The sequence below is a fragment of the Callospermophilus lateralis genome, chromosome 5 (assembly GCF_048772815.1).
Source record: "Callospermophilus lateralis isolate mCalLat2 chromosome 5, mCalLat2.hap1, whole genome shotgun sequence".
NCBI classification, from domain to species: Eukaryota; Metazoa; Chordata; class Mammalia; order Rodentia; family Sciuridae; genus Callospermophilus; species Callospermophilus lateralis.
Window position 1 is genome coordinate 148,304,952 of NC_135309.1, and position 21,118 is coordinate 148,326,069.

Genomic DNA, 21,118 nt, shown 5'->3' on the forward strand with positions numbered 1-21,118 from the left:
TAATTGTCAAAGTACACAGCCAAGGACCCCCTTCCCTGACAGCTGCGATGAACCAGAAAAGGGGGTACAATTCTTGACAGAGGCCAGAGTCCTGTCAAATGGATCTCACCTCCTGTTGTTGATTTGAAGATCCTGAATCAGAAGGGGACCACAGAGGAGAAGTCCTCCTCCCCTTGTTCTGGTCCTCACACAGAAGTCAAGGGCTCACCGCTTGAGCCCAGGGACCCATGCTTTAGCCTGTGGCGCCACCTAGCCAACCCAGAGGGTACTTCAGAAAAAGGAGAGGGCAGGTTTGCGGGGTTGGTTTTGTTTCCACATCAGAAAAGGGAGTTTCCATTTCATTCACTGAGTTCTGGGAAATGGAATTTGTGTAAAACCTTTCTTGCTCATGATGGAAAACATTTATTTGAACCTAATGAGGGAATTTAGCCCAGAGGCAATAGTAATCAAAACTTACAAGGACAAGGATTTAGTTCTCTAAACTTGCTTTCCCTCCCCCCCACACACACACTAGTAACAGCTGTGACTGTGCAGTTTTTACTTCAAGAAGAATTTTGATTCTACTGTAAGTTAAAGATTTTGAAATTGACAAAGAGCTGCCATTTCCTTTCTTCTTCTTCTCCCCCCCCCCTCTCTTTTTTCTTCTTCTTTTTTCCCTAGTCATATTTGCCTCTGGGCAAAGCTTCCAAGTCCTAAAAAGAAAAGAGGCTCCCCAAAACAATTCCAGTGACAAACTTAGATGATGGAGTCAAAGGACATTCTGACAACTTATGCTGTGGCTGTGCCCTTTTGTGAGATGCGGCTTCTCTGCTCTACAAACCCCAGCCCCAGAGGAGATGCTTGGTGTGCCTGCTCCCCCTGCAGCAGACCCTGAACATAGGGAATAACCCTGTGTAGCAGGGAGCGTACACACCAATGTGGAAAGCAGAGGCTCAAAGGTGCTTCTAAGCTTCAGGTGGAAGGTGGTCCCATGACCACACTGGCAAGGGAAAGCCTTTGCCTTTGAAGGGACCTGGAGAATGTAGAGGTGTGGACATGGGCTCTGGAACCAAATGCCTGGTTTGATGCTTGCTTCCCTCAAGCCTCTGGGACCTCAGTTCTCTATACAGTAAGGACAATTCTAGTACCTACTTCATTGTGGTTTTGTGATGATTAAATGAGGTTCACCATTTGAAGTGCTTAGAATAAGACCTGGCACATGGCAGGAACATAGTAAATATTAACTAGTATTTAATCACCCTAGAATTTAAAGGGAAAACCCCTGAATTCCTTGCATCTTAATAAACCAGTCAAAGTTTTGGTCAAAGCTGAAGCAGTTTTAGAATAATTAGCATAGCAAATTGCACCCAGCCATTTCTTTTGGATATCTCTGTATTGGAGGCAGAAAGAGAGACAGAAATACAGATTTTAAAAATTCTTTTAGGAGGAAGTCTTTAAAAAATATTGAGGACCAACTTCTGGATGCTCAATTAATGAAGGCAAATGACCGACAATCAGGGCTTTCTGACAGATAGGTGATCAAGGCTATTTCTCCTCACTTGCTATTATGATCATTCCCCAAACCCCAGTGCCACCCCTGATTGATTCAGTGGTCTTTCCTGAATGATTCAATGGCAATAAGGCCTTTTGTTCATTTATTGTATTTTAAATTTCTTCATCATAAAGATCCTATCACTTCCTGTCCCCAAACAAACTAGAAATCGTGACGTAATTTTGCATTAACACCTAGATTGTTTGAAAAGTGATGTCTTTTCTGAATAATCTCAATGCTCTCAAGAGGCAGATGTTATTGTGAGGTTGAGGCAGGAGGTCACCAGATGGAGGCTCACAGGGGCAACGTAGTGAAACCCCCATCTCAAAACAAACAATACACACACACACACACACACTGGCATTGACACCATCGTCAAATGACAACCAGGTTATCATCTTTAGAGCATCTTTTCAGGTTCAGCTTCTGCTCCCTATGATTGATTCTGATCTATTATTACCTTCAATCAATTTCTCACAAGAACCTACCTACAACACATTAGGAACAACCCATGTTTTTGAAAGTGGTGAATTTATGTTTATCCCACAAGGTATATGCCTAAAGAACTTTCCAGAAGGCTGACACAGCAAATAATGCCAGCGAAGCCATACTTTCTCCTTAGAAAACATAAAATGCGTACCAATAGGCAAGACTGTTAAAATTGAAACCAAAGTGCAGTGCTTCCTTGAGCTTCCTTGACAAAGGCAAATACTGGGTGTTCAGGCAAGGGTCAGAGAAAAACGTCTTGGATACACTTCACATGTCTCCAGGCTTCACATGGCATTTTCATTTAGATTGAATTAAACTGCAAAAAAAATTATACATATTAATTTCATCTAGAAGCAGAGTAGTTTTGAAATTCTGATTGTTTATGCTCATTCCGCACCCTTAGTCGTATAATTGCATTCCCAAGTGAATTGGATCAAGAGTCCTAGTTATGAAAAATTTTTGTGAGTTCAGAGAAGACGTGGACAGATGTACTAAAGACAGTCTTTTTTTAAACTGTTAAGCAGCCATTTGCACTATCAATGATCTTATCCCATATACAGTTATGTTTTCAAGGCTACTTCCAATGCTTTGTACCAGGAATACACAGAAGTACGTCTTCATGAGTCTTCTATCGTACTCATGTACATAGCCAAAGCAGTCCCTGAAGTCTTTTGACTTTGGGAACAACTTGGTAAGTGAAAGCTATGTTCATGGCATTTTAAACACAGACTCTCCTTCTACATTGTTGTGATGTTTTGGAGCTGGGAAAGAATCATTGACATCCTGTATATCCATGCCAAACCAATTCCCTGCCTTTCATATGCCACAAATGACCGAGTGAGATATAGTGTTTTACACGTGATCTGTTTAGCTGCAAAATGTGATCCAGTATATAAACGCACATGTTCCAAGACACATGGCTTTATGTATTCAATGTAATTCCAACTAAAATGTCCAAGTGTCTGGGGGGAAACTTGGTGTTTTAGTCAGCTTTTTCTGCTGCTGCTATGACTAAAAGACCTGAAAAGAACAATTAGAGAAGGAAAAGTTTATTTGGGGACTCAAGGTTTCCAAGGACCCAGTCCATCAACAGCTGGTTCCATTCTTTGGGGCTCAAGGTGAGGCTGAATGTCATGGCAGAAGAGTGTGGAGGTGGAAAGTGGCTGGGGACATGTCACTAGAGAGCAGAGAGAGAGAGCTCTGTTCAACCAGAACAAAATATATACCTCAAAAGCATGTCCCCAGAAACGTACCTCCGCCAGTCACACCCTATCTGTGTTTAGTTACCATGTGGTTAATCCCTATTAGGGGCTTAACTCACTGATTCATAATCCAATCATTTCACCTGTAAACCTTCCTGCATTGTCTCATATATGGGCTCTTGGGGGATACCTCATAACTAAATACTTGTCATGTTAATCTTAAAAAATTCAGAATTACATATGAAAAAGAACAAAGAACCAAGAAGAACCAAATGGGAGGAATTGTCTTCCAGATATTGAAATATCCTATGGCTGTAGCAATTAATACAATTAATACAATTGTATTGGTGGGAAAATATATAGATGGGACAGTGCAACAGAATATAGAGCCCAGAAACAGACACACATGTCCATGGAAATCTGTTTTGTTTTGTTTTGTTTTGTTTTTCTAGAGCTGGCACTGCAAATGGTTGGGGGAAATATGAATTTTTTTTCAATATATGAGTATGGTGAAAATAGATTACTCATATGTTTAAAATATAAAACTGGACCCTTCACACCATCCATAAAATCCAATTTGGGGTCTATTAAAAGATTTAAAAGTAAAAATAGAATTGTAAAATTTACCAAAGTGTAACATAGCATAATGATTTTGTGCCTTTCTGGTTTATAAAAACTCTTTTAAATATATATGCTACAAGTGAAATAATTTTTAAAATGACATGAACCTATTAAAATTGTGATCTTATCTTATTTAAAAGACATCATAAATAAAGCAAAAATGTAAGTCAGAAACTACAAGAAGATACTTCCACATAAAGGGTTAATCATCCTAATATACAAGAAACTCCATTAGTCGATGAGGGGAAAAAAAAGCAATCCATAAGTGGGAAAAAATGTCAAATGTGTTCATGGTCACAAATAAAAATACATGAAAAAATGCTTAATCTTGTTAAAAATTGGAGAAAGAACATGTTAGAATCAAAATGATCAAATGTTATTTTATTTCCATGATATACACATAAATTAAGAGTCCCGCTAACCCACAATGTTACTGAGAATGCACAGCAGTAGTTAACACTATCTGGGAAAATAATTTGGTATCCTCTAGGAAATTCAAAAAGCACCTGAACTCTCTGACTTTGGTAATCCACCCCTAGGTACATTTGGTAGAGAAACTCTTGCACTGTGTACTAGGAGACAGGTAAAAGAATATTTATAGGAGCATTGTTTATGACTAAAAATAATATACCTGAAGACAGACCCAACGTTGATAGACAACAGAATGAATAGACAAGTTGTGTTGTATTCGCAATGAACACATCAATGAATAAATAGTTCATGTTGCTACACACAACATGAATGAAATTCAGAAAGGAAGAGCCAAGTGAAAAAGCAAGCAGTAATGGAAAGTATGAAGAATGACTCTGTTTATGTAACAGTCAAGGTCATGCAAAACCAAACAACATATTCTTGGGGGATATAAGTATATGGGCTACAAGTCTAGAGGAAAACAAAGGCTGATGAATACAAGAATCCCTCGTAATACTTTATCTGATGAGAGAGGGACAGGACAGGGTTCAGAAGGGGTACTTCCAAGCTTTCCAAAATAAGGCTAATAATGCTCTCCTTAGAGTGGCTGGTTGGTGATGGATGTCTGATGTGTTCTTACTACTTAAATTCCTCCGGTGTTTTAAGCTTCTTTTGAAATAATTTTACACTCACAAAAAAAAAAATGTGTTTCAATTGTGCTTTTTTCCATTCCCCTGGCTTTCCCCAGTGACATCATCTGACATAGAATAGTTCAGTGATCAAAACCAGGAAACTGACATTGAACTAAATTTCAGATCTTATTCAGATGTCATTGGATGTACCTGTACTATTTGCCTGCATGTAGTCTATAATGTTTTATCGCATGTATAAGTGCATATAATTTATCAACACTACCAGTATACAATACAGCTCCAGGGTCAGAAACTGCATCTCCACAGCTTGAGAACCACATCCTCCCCAACCCTGATTCCAGACAACCGTTTATCAGATTTTATCATCATAATTTTGTTACCCCATACATACTATGTCATACTTATCAGTTTTTATCATCATAATTTTGTTACCCTGTACATACTGTTAAGTGTTCTTTAGTATCTACTCAATATATTTTAGAACTAATGGGTTTCAGAAGGAAAACATGATTAGTAAAGAAGATGCTCCCTATACCCTTGGCCCTTGCAGTGAAGTTGCGCCAGGCTTATTGAACTGCCAGGTACTTCACACTCACCTAGCTCATCTCCTGCATCCTTCTCCAATCAAGGCACCAGGGGTAAAAGCATGTACATATTTTTCTCCTCTCTAGAAGGTCCTCTTAGAACCAGTAAGCCACGTTGTCTTCCCCAACCTCCCCCAACTTCCATTCCCCCCAAGTCTATGCAATGGGGTAGCAACTTATTAGGGTCTCTAATAAGTCAGGTTCTCAGTGTGAACCTGACCTCAGCATGGGGAAATCTCACCGAAGAAATTAGATGTAGCTAAAAACAACAACAACAAAACAAAACAAAAAAACTGATAGGCACACAGAGAATCCCGTGATCTTGACTGGCAGACCCTGACACCCAGGTCTTGCCTTGCATTTCTCATGCCTTCCTTTTCAGGCTTGTTGGCTCCTGTTTTTGCAGAGTCCCCCCTGGAATGGAGTGATCTAATCCGTCAGAACCCCAGTCTCCTTGCCTGCCTCGGCAGAGTCCACCCCACCTCTTCTCTAATGAGCAGCCATACCTCCACCCAGCCTCTGGGGATAGCACCTTCCCCCACCTAAGCCTTCTTATTTTAAAACAAACAAAACTGTTTCCCACGTGGGCCCTTATGATTGATTCCTTTTGATTCTTACTGCATCTTCAAACCTGACTCCAGACAATCCCCCGTCCCCATACACACACACCCCTCTTTTCATTCTTTCCTGGATCTCTTCCCTGCATTTAGCTTTGTTTAGTTTTGTTTCCACTTGACCAACCAGGCATGTACAGGCAGACCCTATTTTGGCCACAATCAATCAGTTCTTTGAATCTTCCTCATAAAGGGAATCATGTTTCCTTCTAAGAACAATATCAAAATGAGGGGGGGTGTTCCTCAAGAAAGCTCAGCTACCATTAATTAAATGAGTTCATTAAAGTGTGCTGCTTGGAATAGCATCATATTTTTTGATAAAGGGTCTCTGAATGAGCACATTTGAGTGAAAGTAATTCTAACAAGGAAAATCCCTGAACCCTTCCACTGCAAGAATGCCCATACCTTTCCATACCTTTGTGTGTGACTGACACATCTTTTTTTAATAAAGGGTTTCTCTATGGACAAGCATCTGGGCTGCAGAACAACCCCTGAATCACAACATGTGTAGTAACAGTGTGTCAGCTCTCACAAAGCAGAGTTAAATAGCTGAAGGCCCTGATCTCCAATTCCTATAACAGCACAAATCAACTGTGTGCCACATAACCTTCTATTTGCTTTTGGGTCCACCCACCACCTTGTTGCCTCCCTGTAGGACCCTTGCTCTTCCATTAGTATGAACCCCAATAAATCTCCCGTGTCCAACTTGGCATCTGCTTCCCTGAGAACTCAACCCATGACAGGAGTCAGAAAGCTATAGATCTTAGGAGAAGGAGCAGCTTCCCCTATTCCTTCTCATTTCCAGTGTTTCACGGGCAATTAATCTGAATTCCTTTGAAATCATCTTCACAGACTTCTGGGGAAAATGCTTATAACACTACTTTTTGATCATCTGTTTTCGGCAGTAACCACCCACCACCCACTTTCCTCTATGGAGGCTGAGAATATTGCTCTTTTGTCCATTTGTGTGTGGCACAGACACACACACACACACACACACACACACACACACACACACACACAAAACCAGTCCACTTCTCATTTACCCATCATCATAATTGAGTTAGAATCATTTCCTCAGTAAGCAAATCATTACGACCACACGTAAGTGATTAACACTGCAATCTAATATGATTGCTTGTTTCCCCCTCACATTTTCTTTCCCAGAAATCAGCATTTGTCTTGCTTTTCCATTTGCTTGGCTTTCTATGTATTTATCACAAATTTGTCCAAACACTCTCCCTATAAATCTTTTCTGGATATATTCAAACAAATTAAGTACTCCATTAATCTCATCTTCTTGAAGATGTCTCTTCCAGAGCCTTCTAGACTGCAATTATTTTGCTGGATTGATCTCTAGGGCTTCCTCTTATTTTCTTGGAATCTCCTTTTCCCATGAATTTGAGAAATTCCTTTATATATTTCTTGCATTTGGTTTATTTTCCTCTTTGAAGATTTACTTTCTTCTTCTTATGGAGCATACCCTTCAGCAGTTTCCTTAGAAATAGTACATGGGAGGTAAATTTTTTGAAATCTTGCTTATCTAAAAAATCACTTCCTTTACTTTTGTACTTGATTGGTTTAAGGAGATGGTAAATGATCACCCCCTCATCCTTTAGGCGTATGTTTTTGGTGAAATCTCCTTTTCTTTTTCTTTTTTTCCTATCTCTCTGTCTGGTTATGTCCTCATAGTAGAAAAATCCCTGAATAGAGACTTCCAGGTTAAACATGTCATCAGGATTAGAAATGTATTCACATGCTGTAGACAAGTGCCATAACAATATAAGCAATATACACATAATAGCTAAGACATCCATGTTACTGAAAACTCCAAGATTTCTAAAAGAGTAAAATGAGCAGGTTGTTTTCCTCACCTAGTTTCCCATCCTCTAGAAAACTCCTACTTGTTTCTTGTGATTCCTTTTAGAGATATTTAATGTACACAGAGTTCATTATTAGGGAATAAGTTGGTAACCTGAAGGGAGCTTAATGAATACATTTTTCAAAAAGGTGTGGAGAAAAGACAAAAGGAAACAACCTGGAATGGTAAAGTGTCCAGGAAATAACAGCAGCAGGCAGATTTTTCTAGACCCATGCAGGGAGGAAGAAAGGATGTGGTTGATGAGGGCTGTCCTGCATGAGCAATGGCTCTTGGTAGAGATTTAAAGCCCCTCAAGTGGAAACAAAGAAACCCCTTAATGCATTAGGCAGAGTTCTCCAGAGAAACATAACCAGTAAGATGTATGGACACATTCATGTGCAAAGGGAGATTTGAAGGAACTGACTCATGATCTTGGGGGCTGGCAACTCTGAAGTCGGTAGAGCAAGTAAGCAGACTGAATAGCCTTCAGCTGATTAGATGAGGCCCACTTATATAATGGAGGATAATCTTTTACCCTAAGTCCACTGATTTCAGTTTAATTCTACCCACCTATAATCCTAGCTATTCAGGAGGCTGAGGCAGGAGAAATACAAGCTCAAGGCCAGCTCGAGCAACCTAGTGAGACTGACTCAAAATAAAAATTTTAAGAAGGGCTGGGATGTAGATCAGTGGTAGAGCCATTGCCTAGGATGCATGAGGCCCTGGGTTCAGTCCCCAGTACTACACACACACACACACACACACACACACACACACACACACACACACTGATAACTTCTAGAAGTATCTTCACAGCAAGATCTAGCTGAGCATTTGACTTAGCCCAGTCACCAGGTACGTTTGTATCACAGGCAGTACACACAGTTCATATGCTCAGAACACACAGTTGCTAGGGAATGGTAAGGAAGGACTCCAGAGGAGCAAAGTCTAACTAACTAGGTCTGTTTATTATTTTTTATCCTTTTGTACACTGACAGTAACACACAGCACATGTTGCAGCATTTTTTATACCTTGCTTCATTCCTGTTTTACATCTTAGAGATATTTTCACATTAGTACATGGTTTCTTCATTCTTGTTTCCATTTTGTGGCTGCACAATGATTTATTTTACTGGTCCACTGCTTATAAACATGTTTTCTCTCAGTCTTTTGCAATCACAAATGACGCTGTAGTGAATACTACTGCATGTCCATTATTTGCATCTGTGCAGGAATGACAAATTCCATTAAGTATAATTGCTGGGGAAATGAGTATCAACATATTGTCAAACTGCCCACTGAAGAATCTTACCAACCTATACTCCTAAACAAAACAAAACAAAACAAAACAAAACAAAAATGGACTCTATCTCCACTTCCTAACCCATATAAAACAAGATTGAATTTCTGGATCTTTGTTACTCCGATAGCTAAACATGATATTTTGCAGTAATGCTGCATTTTCAGAAGCATAAACATGAACTTACTGCATCACAAATATTACAACAAAAGATTTTGCAATATTTGTCTGCAAAATGGGGTGGCAATAGAGTTCCAATCTTATGAGATTTTTAGAGGAGTTCTGCATGTCCTGTGCTTAGGGTAACATCTGACCTGTGGCAGGCACCCAATAATTGCTCATCAATTGTTGATACCCAAAAGAATGAAAAAAAAAATGAATTTGCTCTCAAAAAGAAAAAATGAACATCACTTTAAGAGCTAAATCTGATAAAGAAATACATATGGTTATTAAGAATGTTAAAGGAAATGTTTCTAGATTTCTCACATAAAACATACAAAGAATGTTGCTTTGAATACTCTTTTGTGTAAAATAATATACTGTAAAGAAATGCATCCAGCACCCCATCTGTGTGTCAACCCTCATTTGGGCCCTAGCTCTCTCTGTTAGGGTTTTGAAATGCTACATGGATTCAGTTGTGGGGACACTGCCTGCTGCCTTCAGAACAAAGGAAACCCCGGGTCTTTCTGTGGAATGTAGGACTCCTTCTCGAGACTTCATGTCTGGGGGTAGAGGTGATGAGAGGAGTCTTGGGAGCACTGTGAAGTGGTGGGGTCCTTGTTACCCCTGAAAAATGATGCCTTCCATGGGACCTTCCTCTGGGATCACCTGAACGTTCCTCTGTGCCAAGTTTCCTCTTCCCTTGGTTCCTCCTTTTCAATGATTTTCCATGGTAAGATTTGACCTGCTTCTAACATTCCCATTATATAGGAACTTCCACACACACACATGGAAACCTCCCTTACTCTGATCAGACTCTGATTTTTTCTTGGCAGGGAGGAGTTTTTTCCAGGGATTGAACTCAAGGGCACTCCAACACTGAGCCACATCCCCAGCCCCATTATGTATGCTATTTAGAGACAGGGTCTCACTGAGTTGCTTAGCACCTTGCTGTTGCTGAGGCTGGCTTTGAACTTGCAATCCTCCTGTCTCAGCCTCTCGAGCCACTGGGATTACAGGTGAGTGCCATGGCACCTGGCCAGATTCTGACTTTTCATGCAAGATCAAAGTCATTCCTCAGTAGAGACTCTCCACCCACTCTGCCTGGGTACTTAAAAATAACACTTTCCTCACTTTGCTCAAACTCTCACGTCCTACATCAGACAATGGAAATGCCCTCCTTGCCCCACTCTGTGTCCAACTCCCACACTCCAACCTCCACATGTAAGCACTGCCTTCACCCTGATTGGATTCTTACATCCACTTTGGGTCATGAAGTCTCCTCTAGATCTTCCAACCATAGACACTCTCTTCCTCTGTCCTGTTGAGGATTTAATTTTTCAAAGAAGAGAAGAGGAAGAAAATGAAAAGGTGGATGTTTTTATTCCAATGGTGGCATGTTAATGTTAATAGATATTAAATAACAATTAGTACATCACAACAATGGCTTCATACATGTTATTGGTTAGGACAAAGCTAAAGTATTTAAGGGTTTTGATCATTTAAAAATATTGAGAAAATACACAGATATGGAGGAAATTGTGAAGTCGGCAAAATGACAATTAGGTATTTTTAATATCCTTTAAATTCCCAGAGCCTTTGTGTATGCATTCATATTCATACTTTTTCCTCATAACATATATTTGTTCATAACATGAATATTAGCTAAATTGCCTGTCTTATTCATTGACTGTAGTCAGGATAATTCTTTGGGAAGCAGAGGCCAAGTAGGAAACATTATTGCTAGTAGCCACACTTATTAAATAGTACTTATTTTGCTGAACAAAGAAAATTAGCAAACCAGATCTGCCTACTTTAGGTTTTAATCTACAGCAATTTGAGGAATTGCATGAAAGTCTACTTAACCCACACCTAACATCTCTGTTCCCATAAAAGGCAAAATCTCAATACTCCCTGTCTGTTACAAAGCATAAAAGTGGATAGTTTGAATATAAGTAGTGTCCCCCCAAAGATCCAGGAGTTAAAAGACTTGGTTCTCAGGGTTGCACTATTGAAAAGTGCTATGGAATTTCAAGAAGTAGAGCTTGTGGAAGGGTCTTAGGACATGGCGGGGGAGGGGGATACTGAAAGGTGAACAGTGAAATAATATAAAGTATCTTTTGGTACAAATTAAAAATTAATTACAGAAGCAAACCTCACAAATAAGTGAGAGTTAAATCACATGCTCCTGAATAAACATTGGCCAATAAAGAAATAAAAAGAAAATAAAGACATTAATTTAAAATATCTTGAGAAAATGGAAATACTACATAACAAAATTTATGGGATGTAGAAATAGCAGTTCTTTTTTAATATTTATTTTTGAGTTGTACACAATATCTTTATTTTATTTATTTTTATGTGGTGCTGAGACTAGAACCCAGGGCCTCACACTTGCTAGGCAAGTGTTCCACCGCTGAGCCACAGCCCCAGTTCTACGAGGACAGTTTATAGCAATAGATACCTACATTAAGGAAAAAAATCAAATAAACAACCTTATCAAAGAAAATATAACAAACCAGGTTGGTGGCACATGCCTGTAATCCCAGCGGCTCAGGAGGTTGAGACAGGAGAATCACAAGTTCAAAGTGAGCCTCAGCAACTTTGTGAGGTGCTAAACAACTCTGTGAGACCCTGTCTCTTAATAAGATACAAAAAGGGGCTGGGGATGTGGCTCAGTGGTTGAGTGCCCCTGAGTTCAATCCCCAGTACCTCCTCCCAAAAAGAAACTGTAACAAGGAAAATAAGTTTAACACAAGGAAGGAAATAACAAAGATCAGAGGAGAAATAAATAAGATAGAGACTAGAAAGGATCAACAAAACTAAGAGTTGGGGGCTGGAGCTATAGCTCAGCAGCAGAGTGCTTGTCTAGTATGTGTGATACACTGGATTTGATCCTCAACCACATAAAAATAAACAAATAAAATAAAGGCTTTCTGTTGATTTATAATTATTAAAAAATAAAAACAAAAATAACTAAGAGTTGGGGTTTCTAAAAATATAAACAAAATTAACAAACATTTTTTAACTAAGGAAAAAAAGAGAGAAGATGTAAATAAAATCAGAAATGGAAAAGGAGGCACTATGATCAATGCTAAGAAATGCAACATAGGATACTACTAGGAACAACTGTATGCCAAAAAAAAAATATGAATCACTGAGGAGAAATGAGAAACTCCTAGAAAAATACAACCTACCAGGACTGATTCATGAAGAAACAGAAAAAAAAATCTGACAGACCAATAATGATTAACAAGATTGAATTTGTAGTCATAAGCCTCTCAACAAAGATAAACCAGGGGCAGATGGCTTCACCGTTGAATTCTATCAAACATTTGAAGAAGGATTAATATCAACCCAAACTCCTCCCAAAATTTGAAGAGGAGGAATTACTTCCAAACTTATTTTAAGAGCTCACTAGTGCCTTGTTGAGAGCCACAGCCGAAGGGGCTCCAGCAAACTTTCAGACTGCCAGCTGATGATTGGCTCACAGCAGCCCCAGCAACATCTAGCTGATTGGCTCCTCTGCGGTGATGCTCATTGGGCTGTTTCCCTGCCCTTTCAGACCACGGAGCTGCTCATTGGGGGACTTTTTTGGCTCCGCCCATGCGACCCAGCCAATCGGCCTCAAGAGCAGGAGGATTGTGGGAGGAAGAGGTTGTTGGGTGTGTGGCTTGTGGGAAGCCGGTGGTGGCAGTTGGGCTCTGAGGGTTTTTTCCTGAGGAGCTGTTTTGTTTATCTTGTGTGGTTCTAAAAATAAAGTTAGTTTCTTTTGACAAGTGGCTCCTGAATTGTGCCCAGCCAGACTGCGGCATTTGGTGGCCCGTACGGGGATTAGTCGCCACTCCTAGGCCTCGAAGCGTTTGAGTGGCTTGTTGTAATGGCCAATGTTTTGGCCATTCTTGACGAGAGATGATGCTAAGGTCTGCACCTGTATCCAGTAGCCCATTAAATTCATGTCCTTGAATATTTAGTTTTAGCATGGGGCGAGAATCTAAATTTAAAGACAGCATAGCCCAATCTACACCTGTGGAGCCTAATCCCTTGGAACCTCTTTCTATAGCACGACTGGAAAATTTATCATGTAGGCTTGGTATTATTAGTAACTGTGCTATTCTATCTCCTGGTGAAATTACTGATATACCATTTGGAGAACTGGCTATAATTTTTATTTCACCTTCATAATCGGGATCAATTACCCCAGGACTTATCATAAGTCCTTTTAGAGTAGAAGAGCTGCGTCCTAATAATAAGCCTACTGTTCCTTTGGGAAGAGGTCCTTTTAAGATTCCTCTTTTGTTTTGCTTCATTTTTGTTTTAAGTTGCCTGTCCCTGGAGATGAGTGAGACGGAAGAAAAACCGCTCACTTCTGAGGAAAAACTATTTACGTCTGAGGAACAGATAGGGAGAAAGGACGGATGCACATGTAAGGAGGATAGAAAGGTTATAATGATTTTGTGTGGTTCCATTTTTATTTCATTCTGTCTCGGTTTTGTTTGGCGTCATCTTGTTGGGTTGTATTATAGTAGAAATACGGGATCAGAAATTAGTAAAAAACAAACTGAAAGAGTGTTAAGTAAATTGTTAGAGGAAGGAGGCATCCCAGTAAAATCAAGAGCAGTCAGGGCATACGTTGATACAATGCAAAAATGTAGCCCATGGCTTTTTAAGGAGGAGTTGTTAAATATATCACAATGGAACCATCATGGTGAAGATTTAAAAAGAATAGAAAAGAACAGCCCAGGAACTCTGCCAGCTGGCACATTGGCATTGTGGGCATTGGTATCTGGTTTTCTTAGTCCAAAACCTTCAATTCAGACAAAGGTAGAGGAAGGAGAAGATATATTGATTCAAGTAAATGAGGAGGTCTCTCAAGTTAGTCAGAAAGAGGAAAAGATTCAAGTAAAAGAGAAGGTCTTTCGAGCTAATCAGACAGAGAAAGAAAGTTTAGAGCAGAAAAAGCCATCAGGGGGAAAGTTACAAAAGGAGACTGCTACTAAAACCTTTCTATCACCAGAGGACGTAAGTGTCCAACTGACAAGGCCACCTTCATATGCTGAGAGGCCCCCAACCCCCGCAGTGGATAGTTCAGATCCTGAGACAGGATCTCAAGTATTAACATGCCCTGTATTTGAGGTAGGAGGGCAGCGAGTTTACCATACTTTAAATTTCAAAACAGTGAAGCAGCTAAAAGAGGCTGTAACAACCTATGGTCCTCAAGCACCCTTCACTGTAAGCTTGGTCGAATCCATTACCAACTTGAACATGACGCCAGCAGATTGGGCTAATATGTGTAAAGCTGTGCTAAATGGAGGACAATACCTGTTATGGAAGGTTGCCAATGAGGAATTTTGCAAGGAGACGGCTAGGCGAAATGCAGCAGCTGGTTATCCTCAGAGAAATCTAGATATGTTGTTAGGAAAGGGACCTTATGAGGATCAGCAGCATCAAATTGCATATGATCCTGGTGTATATTTACAAATTGCTGTAGATGCAGTTAAGGCATGGAAGACTTTACAAGGACATGGAGGTTTACAAGGTCAATTATCTAAGATAATACAAGGAACTAATGAATCTTATGCTGAATTTGTAGATAGGCTTATTCAAACAGCTACCAGAGTTTTTGGGAATACAGAACAAGCAATGCCATTAATAAAACAACTGGCTTATGACCAAGCGAATCGTTGGTGCAGAGATATCATTAGACCATGGAAACATGAAGATTTAAACACATATATTAAATTATGTAGAGACATTAATGAACAAGAGCAAGTCATGGCAGCTGCAGTAAAACAGGCTTTAGATGCCAGAGACATTAATGAACAAGGGAAAATTGTGGCAGCTGCAGTAAAACAGGCTTTAGATGCCAGAGACATTAATGAACAAGGGCAAATTGTGGCAGCTGCAGTAAAACAGGCTTTAGATTCCAGGCCAAGAACATGCTACAATTGTGAACAAACAGGACATTTTAAAAGGAATTGCCCCATAAGAGGAGGGTTTAACAAAACTAGGTATCAAAGGAATAGAATACCGGGTATTTGCCCACGATGCCGTAGAGGGAGACATTGGGCTAATGAATGCCGTTCTCAAACCACCATAGAGGGTACTCCATTATCAAAAAACGAACAAGGACCAAGTGTTTATCCACGATATCATGGAGAAAGGTACTGGGCTCCATTGCCAAAAAATGGACAGGGGGGCCCAATGCTCCGGGGCCCAAAACCACAAATATACGGAGCACTGGAGGAACCCAGCAACCCCATCAGGGTAGTGCCCAGGACACATTGTCCATCAGATCCCTCATCAGACAAACCAGAGGGAGCGCAGGGTTGGACATCTGCGCCTCCGCCAGATCAGTACTAACTCCAGAGATGGGAGTTCAAATCATTCCCACAGGGGTGAAAGGACCTCTTCCCAAAGGAACAGTAGGCTTATTATTAGGACGCAGCTCTTCTACTCTAAAAGGACTTATGATAAGTCCTGGGGTAATTGATCCCGATTATGAAGGTGAAATAAAAATTATAGCCAGTTCTCCAAATGGTATATCAGTAATTTCACCAGGAGATAGAATAGCACAGTTACTAATAATACCAAGCCTACATGATAAATTTTCCAGTCGTGCTATAGAAAGAGGTTCCAAGGGATTAGGCTCCACAGGTGTAGATTGGGCTATGCTGTCTTTAAATTTAGATTCTCGCCCCATGCTAAAACTAAATATTCAAGGACATGAATTTAATGGGCTACTGGATACAGGTGCAGACCTTAGCATCATCTCTCGTCAAGAATGGCCAAAACATTGGCCATTACAACAAGCCACTCAAACGCTTCGAGGCCTAGGAGTGGCGACTAATCCCCGTACGGGCCACCAAATGCCGCAGTCTGGCTGGGCACAATTCAGGAGCCACTTGTCAAAAGAAACTAACTTTATTTTTAGAACCACACAAGATAAACAAAACAGCTCCTCAGGAAAAAACCCTCAGAGCCCAACTGCCACCACCGGCTTCCCACAAGCCACACACCCAACAACCTCTTCCTCCCACAATCCTCCTGCTCTTGAGGCCGATTGGCTGGGTCGCATGGGCGGAGCCAAAAAAGTCCCCCAATGAGCAGCTCCGTGGTCTGAAAGGGCAGGGAAACAGCCCAATGAGCATCACCGCAGAGGAGCCAATCAGCTAGATGTTGCTGGGGCTGCTGTGAGCCAATCATCAGCTGGCAGTCTGAAAGTTTGCTGGAGCCCCTTCGGCTGTGGCTCTCAACAGTGCCTGATGTCAAAGCCAGCCAAAGACATTACCAAAAGAGAGAGAGAGAGAGAGAGAGAGAGAGAGACCAATATTCCTGATGAACACAGATGTAAAAATCCTCAATGAAGCACACAATCAAACTGCATTCAACAGCACGTTCAAATGATCTGACACCACAACCAAGGAGGAGCAAAAATGGTTCCATGTATGAAAATTTATAATTGTGATATATACTACAGTAACATGATGAAGGATAAAAATCATATAATCATCTCAATCAATGCAGAAAAGCATTCAATAAAATTCAATACCCTTTCTTTTTCATAATGAAAACAATTTCAAACTCTCAACAAATTAGGTACAAATGGAAGGTACCTTGACTTACTAAAGGCCACGTATGACTAGCTCACAGTGGTGAAAAGCTGAACCCTTTCCTCTAAGATCACAAACAAGACAATGATTTCTACTCTCGCCACTTGTATTTAACAGAGTACTAAAAGTCCTAGCGGGGCAATCAAGCAAGAGGGGGAAAAAAGGAAGAAATGAAATTTCCTATGTGCATACTTGAAATTGTGTATACTTAAAATTCACTAAGAGAATAGCTCAAAAAAGAAAAGTAAATGTGAGATGACAGGTAAGTTAATCAGCTTTATTTGGGTAGTAATTTTACAATGTGTATCAAAACACTACAATGTATATCTTAAATATATACAATGTTTGTCAATTGTACCTCAATTTAAATTGTACCTCAATTTAAATATTGACTAGTTAGTAAATAACCACCACAATAAAAAGGGGCAAATAATGGAGGAAAAACAATAAAGAAATATCATGTGTCAGGGAAAATTCACAGTGATGATTTTTTCAAATAGTAGGCAAGCCACCAATGCTCAGAGTTAAAATGGGAATGGCATTCATTACACAGGAACACTCAAACCACCACCACCTCACTATCACTTGGGAAATACAGATGATATCACTATTAAATGTCTCAGAATTTAAACATTTGAACTTGGTGCAGAGGCAATGATAGAAAGCAGCAGCCCTTGATTTTTGGCAATGAGCTAATCAATCTGTGAAAAATGTAGCTTTTCACAAGTAAAACAGAAAGTCAGTTTGCAGGAAAAGGCAAAGGTTAAGGTCCTGGGAACATTTTAAACAAGTAATTGGGAAAAATACAATTTTGTAAAAATTCCTCAAGAGCAGTATTAGGAGTAATTTGACAAACTGGTAGCTAAGCAGAATGTGGAAACCTCTTGTTTTGAATTAATTTAAAATAAACTCTTCCAGTTAAATCGAGCAGTTAAAGTGACATGTTCAGCATCAAGTTTTATAAATGAATGCCTCTGTGGTTTACACATTCTGATATCCATAGAAGGTGATTTGTTGTGATGATTTCAAATTGCAAATTCTCTCACCAAGAAACAGGTAAATTCTCTCTCCACCCCCCACCCCTCTCAGATTGAACCCAGGGGCACTTAAACACTGAGCTATATCCCCAGACCTTTTTCATTTTTTATTGAGACAGGGTCTTTCTAAGTTGCTGAAGCTGTTTTTAAACTTGCAATCTTCCAGTATCAGCCTCCCAAGCTGCTGGAATTAGAGGCATGCACCAACCACACCTGGCCTAAATAGCAATTGATGTACTACACTTACAGGTTGATATATAAGGTTGATCCTGAAGATTATATTGACTTCTTTTTAGGTGTTATTGAAATACTTTTAGTATCATAATTTTTTAATTTGTTCTAATTAGTTATACATGACAGTAGAATGCACTTTGACACACTATACATAAATGAAGTATAACTTCTCATTTGCCTGGTTATACATGATGTAGAATCATACCAGTGGTGTAATCATTTGTGAACATAGGTCAATAATGTCCAATCCATTTTACTATCCTTCCTACTCCCATACCCCCCTCCCCCCTTTCACTCCTTCTGCCTAAAGTGGAATATCTCTAGTCTTTCCTCACCCCTCACTGTTTACTGGGAATTAGCATCCATATATTAGGGAAAATATTTGGCCTTTGTTTTGGGGGGGGAATGGATGGGGGGGGTTGGCTTATTTAGCTTAGCATGATATTTTCCAAGTCCATCCATTTACCAGCAAATGCCATCATGTCATTCTTCTTTAAGGCTGAATAATATTCCATTTTGTATATATACCATATTTTCTTTATCCATTCATCTGTTGAAGGACACCTAGGTTGGTTCCATAATTTAGCTATTGTGAGTTGAGCTGCTACAAACATTAATGTGTCTGCATAACTGTAGTTTGCTGATTTAAAAAAATATATATTTATTAGTTTATATAAACATATTTATATAAACATATATTATATATATATTATATATATATATATATATATTATATATATATATTATATATATATATATTATATATATATATATATATATATATTAGTTGTTGGTAGACTTTTTATTTATTTATATGTGGTTCTGAGAACCGAACCCAATGCCTCACACATGCCAGGCAAGTGCACTACCCCTGAACCCCAACCCCAGCCAATATTAAGTCCTTTGGTACAAACCAAGGAGTGGGATAGCTGTGCCAAATGGTGGTTTCATTCCAAGTTTTCTGAGGACTCTCCATACAGCTTTCCATAATGGTTGCACCAATTTGATTGACTTTTTAAAGGAATATTTATCTTTTAGAAAAGTAAACTGAAATATTTCTAAATAAAATGATAGGAAGCTTTGCATTTGCTTCCTAATCATGCAGAGGCATGGAATAAAATGGATAGATATTCAGAGAGTATAAGTCTACCTAGGAGCAAATAATTATTTAAGCTGAATGATAAGAACACAGAGTATCTTATGCTAGTTTTCATTACTTATGAATATGTTTGAAATTTTCCACAATAACATTTTTCAAAAATAAGGTCAGGGCCAGGTGCAGTGGTACATGCATGCCTGTGATCCCAGTGGATCAAGAGGCTGAAGCAGGAGGATAACAAGTTCATGGTGGTGCATGCCTGTGATCCCAGTGGATCAAGAGGCTGAAGCAGGAGGATAACAAGTTCAAAACCAGCCTCAGCAACTTAGTGAGGCCTAAGCAATTCAGTGAGACCCTGTCTCTAAATACAATATACAAAAGGGCTTGGGATGTGGCTCAATGGGTAAGCACCCCTGAGTTCAGTCCCCAGTATAATAATAATAATAATAATAATAATAATAATAATAATAATAATATCATCTCTGAGATAAAAAGTTGGTGAAGCTAAGATGATTTGTTTTGATTGTTGTAGTGTCAAAACAACTGAATAAAATCCATCCTTCTGGGATGTGACACAATCAATCTCTTGAAAAAATGAAGGAATCACATTTGGACACCGAATGAAGGGCCTTCAACCTTCCCTGCAACTTCATCCTCTGCTCCAGGTGACTCTTAGGATGGCAGGCCTCACCAGGGACAGAGCCTGGTAGGCACTGGCTGAGCTCACCTGAGTCAGGTGTCTTTTCACTAACGGTAATGGTGAGACCCATTTGAGAGAAGCCAACTGGGTATAGAAGGAATCCATTCACTGTCTTCAAAAAAGAGTTTCTCCCAACGCGTTCTTGTTTTTGTCGGAAGCAGTTATGTACTTCAGCAGGAGCCTAAAGTGAGGTTGGTGGAGGGCTCCGAGACTCATTGATCTCCGCTTTACAAAATGAGCAAAATCAGATACATTTCCTGGTGAAAAATTAATCCAAATATCGGTACTTTTTGACATGTAATTTGGGAAATTAATTTGAAGCTTTGTTAATATAATAAAAGTAGTCCCAGCTTGTGTATTAATTTTACGTCTTTTTAAATGGCAAAAGAATTCATCTTTTCATTCTGGGAATGTCAGTATTCAAACAAGATCTTTCTTTCCTTTTTTTTTTCTAATAGATTTTGTGTTTGTTTATTATCATTTGGGTAGTGAACAAGTTTTGGGGACAGAAAGAAGTGTTATCAGAGGAAAAAATCTGAAAAATTCAACAGAGGTTAGACAGAAGGATTTCAATGGTAAATTTCCATCTACATTTGAAGCAATCTTGAGTCATCCACACACGTGTGTGCCGTCTCCCTTTCTAGTGTGTCCTCTCTAGCAGAAGCCAACTCAATCTTTGTTAACTTTCCCTACCCCATTTTGTGAGGTGGCAGTTATTAAATATTGTTCACTCCGCCCCCTGCTGTAGGAAGGTCATGAACCTCCTTTGCAGACAGTCTAAGAATCAGGACCAGCATAAGAAAGGAGTCCCACAGGCAAGAAATAGCCTCATCTTGAGATTTATATTAGAAGCTGGAACTGATTTCATTAATTTTTGGACAATGTTCATTTCCCTTCTTCCCTAGAGGACAAGCACACTTCCTTACCCCATTGAATTGAATTGACCTTTATCTTACTTTGACCTCTCAGGAGCAGGCCTCAGAGGAACAGAAGTTTTGAATGTGGTCCTG